This window comes from Cryptomeria japonica, chromosome 1 (assembly GCF_030272615.1).
Source record: "Cryptomeria japonica chromosome 1, Sugi_1.0, whole genome shotgun sequence".
NCBI classification, from domain to species: Eukaryota; Viridiplantae; Streptophyta; class Pinopsida; order Cupressales; family Cupressaceae; genus Cryptomeria; species Cryptomeria japonica.
Genome location: NC_081405.1, coordinates 167,159,777 through 167,167,007, shown reverse-complemented (window position 1 = coordinate 167,167,007; position 7,231 = coordinate 167,159,777).

Sequence of the window (7,231 nt, the reverse complement as noted above, 5' to 3'; positions counted from 1 at the left end):
ACTGGTGACCTACTCTTTTTATTGATGTTCAAAAGATGGTGAGAAAGTGTGATGTCTATTAGATGTTTTTCAGGAAAGTTAAAATATTTAGGTGTCTTTCCATTAAGAACAATGACAGTTGATGCTACTTTCCAACAATGGGGAATTGAATTCATTGGTGATATTGCAGAGAAGTTAAGTGGAGATCATAGTTGGATCTTGGTTGCAACTATTTATTTCACAAAATAGATTAAAGCAATTCCAACTAGGAGAGTTACAAGAAAAGATGTGAATTTTGTTTTGGAACATATCATAACTAGGTTTGCAGTGCCAAATAAATTGATAACTGATAATGTCATGCACTTCAATTCTGAGGAATTTGCTAGTTTTTGGTATGATTATAGTGTAAATTTGTCCTAATCTTCATTATATTAATCACAAGGAAATGGTCAGGCAAAATCAACTAATAAAAGTCTTATGAATATAATCAAAGGGATAATTAGAAAGAACAAGAAGTCATGATACTCCAAACCTACATGGAAACCCCCTTATGAATTAGTGTATGGAACATATGCTAAGATTATAGTGAACAATATTTTACCAATTTATAAATTTACACAAGATCGTGATGATAATATTGAGAATGCAATGTAACACAAAATCAATCAATTGGCTGCACTTGACGAACTTAGAAGAGATGCACAAAAAACCAATTTGAAGAAGCAATAAAAGATGAATTAATTGTTTGATAAGAAGGAAATAAAGAGAAAATTCAAGGTGGATGACCTATGCTGATGTGGAATGCAAGGTGTCAGGACAAGGACAAGCATGAAAAAATTGATCCTCTCTAGACTGTCCATATTTGATCATCAAAACACCTTGAAAAAATTCATACTTTTTGCAAACCCTATATGGTGAATTTCAGGAATCGCTAGTGCATCGACAATACCTGAAACCATATTTCTCTTGAAATAGGATCTATTTCATGCTCATTGTACATATATATAGTTTGTGTTGTTTCCCTTTATTTTTTTGGTCTAGTTTGTTTTTGTTTAGTTTTGGTCCAATAAAGTTTGCTCCCCAGAGTTTTGATGTTATCACCATGTGTGTTCCAATCACGTGTCACCAGCTAGAGCTATTGGTAGAGCCCTACAAAAATTTTAAGCTCTCTATCTTCTTAAACCCTAGAAAATTTGTCTTAGTCTTAAACACATGGCACTAACTATTGCACACGACAGAAAGTGTCATCTTACTTGTCGATTGTTGATTGATAATATCTCCTCAAGCATGTAAAGGTATTCCAAACTTGTTCTGATCAATCTCAGTCATTGATCTTGCCACGATCTAGCCAAATCAATGGTCTACAATCAAAATTTAAATCAACTGGTTCACGATGTTGGAATAATGGTGTCTCAACCTTGTACTATTATGAGGTTACTATTTATAGTAAGTTTACATTTGAGCATGGATTGGTCCAAAACATTTTCCAAAGCTACACATTGGCTAGAATATCATGCCGATAAATTTTCATTGCAAGATCATGTCTAGATATGAAGATATGAAAGTTTTTGTTTTTAAAATTTTCATGTGAAATTTTCAAAGTCAATTTTGAAGGCATTAGAGGAATTTTTTGGGCTTGAAAGTGGTTGAAATTGGTGTAGTTTTTCAATCAATACTAGAGAACTTCACAAGCTTTTTGACAGTTCAAACAGTTTGTCAATCGACCTCCCATATCAAAATTTATGGCCTTCTATAGTTGGGTCTCCTGAAATGGAAAATATACAAATGTGTTGAACACATAAATGAGTTGTAAAAGGGAGTTACACATGGTGTGTCTTTTGACACATCATAGGGAATCTTTGACTAGAAAATAAGTTGGGTGCTAGTTTTTGGGTTGTTTTTAGCTCATTGTTTTTTAATACCATTTGACAGTTTCATGTATTGTAGCTCCTATATATTAGGTGCATGAGATGGAGGTTATGTGTAAGAGTCTAATAGTTGTTGAGTTACCTCTATATCATTGGTTGATGATACTATTGTGAAAAACTTGATCTTGAAGTATATTGTATTTTGTTGTTGATTTTTAAATAATATATTTAGCAGCTTTTGAAGTGTGGTGTTTTCTCTCGAAAAAGTTTTCCCCACTTAAATCACTATGTTATGGTATGGATGACATTTATATTTATTTATATAGTTATTGTAAAGATCTGAAAAAAGTTTTTTGTGGCCCTCCTTTCAAGGTTAGTGTAGGAAGTTGTTCCACTGCCTTAACATCCTCACACTAGTCACCATTGTTTGAATGAACATACAATAATGGTAAAATGATTGTTCTTGGTAAAAAAAATTCTCATTTGATTGAAATAAATATATCATTAGGACCATTTTGATGAGCACTTTCTACTCCTAGTATTCTTGGCAAATTAAGCTCTCTACAATAGTGCACTAAAATTAAGCTTTCCTACGACATGGTCTCTAAGATAGAATTCAAAGCTTATCTCCACTCAAATTTGTTTATATCCCTAAGCTTGAAATTATTGTCATATCCTAATTTGAGTCGAGATTCAAAGTGATTTGTTTTTAATTTCTCTAAATTACAAAATTCTTGTTGGAATAGTGTCATTGATGCTTGTCAGCAACATGAGCTTAATGCTCTTAGGCAATTTTAGGTTAGTCCAACAAGGTGAACTATATTTACATGAGTCCTATTTTTGTCCATACTCCTTCACAATTGATTGTATTGGTTTATGGTTTTGTTAGTAAGTTTGAAGATGCTTGAAGTACCTATATTTAAGTTTTCTCATGTTGGCATGGAAAGGTCTGAAAGATTCAAGGTCAAAAAGCCCTGTCCGACAGTTACCTTGTTTCTTCAGAATATGGTGCAAACAAGGTAGGGAGATCCAATCAAGGACAACCCCACCTTGCAACCAATAACATAATCACCATAAAAGATACCAGTAACCAATTTACACAACACAAGATATAACTGGGAAAACAAAATAGAGAAATCCTTATAATAGTTAATGAGTTAGATATGTTGGGATCCAAGAACATTGAGAGGGGGGGGGGGGTGAATCAATGTTATGCCGGTAACATAATATTTTATCCTTTTATACCACACACATATAAAATGGTAAACAAATAAACATATAGCATGAAGCAAATAAACCATCCACATAAATGAACACCATAACACACAAAATTTTTACGTGGAAAACCTCAAAGAGGAAAAGCCACGGTGACATTTGTGACCCACAATATCAGTTCACTAGCCATATGAAAGGATATTACATATAATGGGGGCCTGTACATACAGGAAGGCACATTGCCTAGAGCATACTACTCATCACTAAAGAGTCTCACTGACTACAAGTTTCTGCTGAAGTAAAACAATTAAATTGAACTCAAAAATGCATCTGCTATGCCAGATAGAGTTTCGGTTCTAGCTATGCTCTGTACCGGTTCATAAACCCTAAACACTACTACCAGTATCTCTTCTCCTCCAAGAATGCTTTCCAAGCTATCTACAGATCATTGCATGATATAACACTCGTATACAAATGACCTACATACATGTACTTCACATTATGCAATTTTTCTATATTCTCCTATGTCACATCCTATGTCCCATCATATTCTATATCATATTGAAAATGACCTAGCAGACTGACCTATATACCCATTACAAACAATATGCCTTATGTCAACTTTAAAAAAGATATTCAATGTTGGCCTTGACAATAATTACAAATGATTTATTAAATAAATCTTTCTTGATGGCGGCTTCCTTCAAGTACTGACGCTGGTGCCAGTTTCAGTGTCGATGTAATCCTGGATACTCCAATGCTAGTGTTTACCGGTATATGCCTCCTAATGTCGGTATATGACTTCCATCTAATCTTGTTGCCATCAATGACAATAAAATGAATCCGATGAGTGTCAATTGCCAACAACATATGCCCTCGGTCGTTGCACATGTTGGACCAGAGCCTAGGATTACAAAACAATTCTTACAACTTAAATCTATGATCCATAGATCATCTGCTCAACAATTCAGCCTCTGGTAACAGTTTGCACTAATCCAGACCTCAATCCCTCCAGACTTCAGTCCCCCCCCCGGACCAGAATCGCTCTGGAAACTACATCTTCTCTGGATTTCTTCCTCCTTAGACCTTTGTCCCCCAAAATGAATCTCCAAACTTCCTCTTTATACCATCCACAAGCAACAACAACTAAATCAAGTCGGCCAAAGATCCATCGATTCATGATGAAACTTGCAAACCATAATATGTCGGCCTAAATCATCAAGAACATCTCCAAAATGCTTAGAACTTCACACAGACCTCCAAGAACATCGGTCAAGCCCAAAACAACATCTCTCAATGATCTGCAAGTTACAAAAACCATCCACAACCCAATTCTGCTTCGCTCCACACACTGCATGACCAACCAGTGAGAACACACCAATACCAGAGCAGTACCAGAATCGATATCTCACTGGAATCAAATTCAAATACCATGAATCTCAAATATGATTAAGACAACAATCTTCAGATGCTAAATCCAAATCCACAATGCTAAATTCTCAAACATGAGGAAACATAACAATCTCCAAGCAACTCCACTACTAATTGCTCCAACCAGTTGAACCACTTTGGTGCTCCTACATCAAACTCTCAGGGTTAATTGAATAGTGAGTCTCATTACATGATCAAAAATTTGTCAGTAGGTACTTGCAACTTCCTCAGGGGTTCAGCGGTCTAGTATAGGTTTTGATTGCTTCTCCTTGATGATCTACTGGACCACCCTGTAGCCTGCCTCGATTTGGCGATCTGTTCATGTCTCCACCTACCAACTCCCTCAATCTCATGCTTCTAGGTTCGGCGGTCTTCTTGCAATTCTTGTACTGCCTCAATGCTCAACGATCTGAACAAGTCTTCAGGCTGCCTCAAGCTCTTTTCATCCAACTAGTTTGCAACCAACTCTTCCTCCATCAACAGGTTCATAACCAACTTTGATACCACTTGGTGCAGTCAAGGTAGGGAAATCCAATGAAGGACAACCCCGTGTTGCAGCCAACAACATAATCACCATGAAATATACTGGTAATCGGTTCACACAACACAAGATATAACTAGGAAAATAGAAAAGATAAATCCTTATAATAGTTAATGAGTTACATATGCCCTCGGGCGTTATACATGCTAGATCGCAACCCAAGATTACAAAACAATTCTTACAACTCAAATCTATGATCCACAGATCATCTGCTCAACAATTCAGCCTCCAGTAATAGTCTGCACTATTCTGCACTGATCCAGACCTCAATCCCTCTGGACTTCAGTCCCCCCAAACCAAAATCACTTAGGAAAGTACATATGCTCTGGATCTCTTCCTCCTCGGACCTTTGTCCCCCAAAATGAATATGCAAACTTTCTCTTTATACCATCTGCAAGCAACAACAACTAAATCAAGTCGGCCAAAGATCCACCGGTTCATGATGAAACATGCAAACCATAATATGTCAGCCCAAATCATGAAGAACATCTCCAAAGTGTTTATAACTTCGTGTGGACCTCCAAGAATATCGGTCAAGCCCAAAGCAACATCTCTCAATGATTCACATTTTATAGAAACCATCCACAACCCAATTATGCTTTTCTCCACTCATTGTAAGACCAACCGGTAAGAACACACCAATATTAGAACAATACCATAATCAATATCTCATCGAGATCAAACACAAATACCATGAATCTCGAATATGATTAAGACAATGATCTCCAGATGCTAAATCCAAATCCACAACACTAAATTCTCAAACATGAAGAAACACAAAAATATACAAGCAACTCCACTACTAACTGCTCCAACCGGTTGAACCACTCTGGTGCTCCTACATCAGAATATGATAGTTAACTAAAAGGGTCTGCATCTTGTGAAATGATCACATTTTTTTTTGCGATTTTGGGACAAGACTAAGGTTTTGTCATAGGGAGTAATTTCTAGAGGACACTCTCTTGCATCATGTTTTGGCTGACTTATGTGGATGAATAGTGTAGCATGCAAAGTGAGTTTTTAGACCGACTAACTTTTGGTATGAAGGATATGTAGCCAACATGAATCAAATATACATCAATATATATGTATGTATGATGTTTTGGTGTGAATATATGCAAAATAAGCAATAGTAGTGATATGTGACATAAGAGCTGATGAAGTGTGCATAATCTATTAACTGAGCCTAATTGGAATTGTACTCCATGCATGTCTAAGATGCAACTATAACATTTCATTTTTGTATGTATTTATGGGCATTAAGCCCTCTGATAGTGAGCCTTATATGGGCAGTGAGCCCTCTAGAAAAGAGAATTATTGTAATATCTTGTAACTAGTTATAAGAGATTGAGAGTTAACCCTCCCCGTGGTTTTTCCCTTAAGAGTTTCCATGTAAAAATATCGGTGTCAAGTGTTATGTGTTTCTTTCATAGTTTTCTTTAGTTTACTGCAATTAACTATGTTATGTGGATGGTTTTTTAAAGGTTTTAATTCATTTAAGAGAAAATTGAATCACCCTCCCTCTTAGTATCCCAGATGTTCAACAATTGGTATCAGAGCCTTGTCCTTTGAATGAGCCTAACAACTTGAAGGATCTTGGAGGTTTAACATATGGCACCTAAATCTATTCCAAAATAATTCCTAGGAGAACTAGAAAAAAATGGAGAACTTAAGGTAGCTCTTGACGATCTTGAAAACATAGAAAATGAGAACAAAGATATGAAAGAAAATTTAAAAGAAGCAAATGAATGCATCAGGAAGCTAAGGGAAAAAATCAAGAAATTTAAGGAAAGACATACGTTAGTTAGCAAAGAATTAAAACAAGCAAACAATATGATTGTGAATCTAAAGATCCAAATTGAAGAAGAGAAAAAGACTAAGGACTATCTAAATGACATAATTGAATGAAAAACAGAGGAATGCAAGAAACTAGAACACGTAGTATCCCTAAAATCAAATATGGAGAAAACAAAGAATGAAGAAGACAAATTTAGAATAAGCACAACAAAGCTTGATGAGGTGTTAACTATACAAAATCCTCTAAAAGACAAGAGTGCATTGGGATTTGAAGCTAGTGAATGCTCACATCAGAAAACCAAAGACAAAATCAAAACTTGTTTAGATGAGAAAATAAAACCTGTTCAACCTGCTAAAGGAAAGCAGATCTAGAATAAAAAAGAATAACCTTCATTCAAGA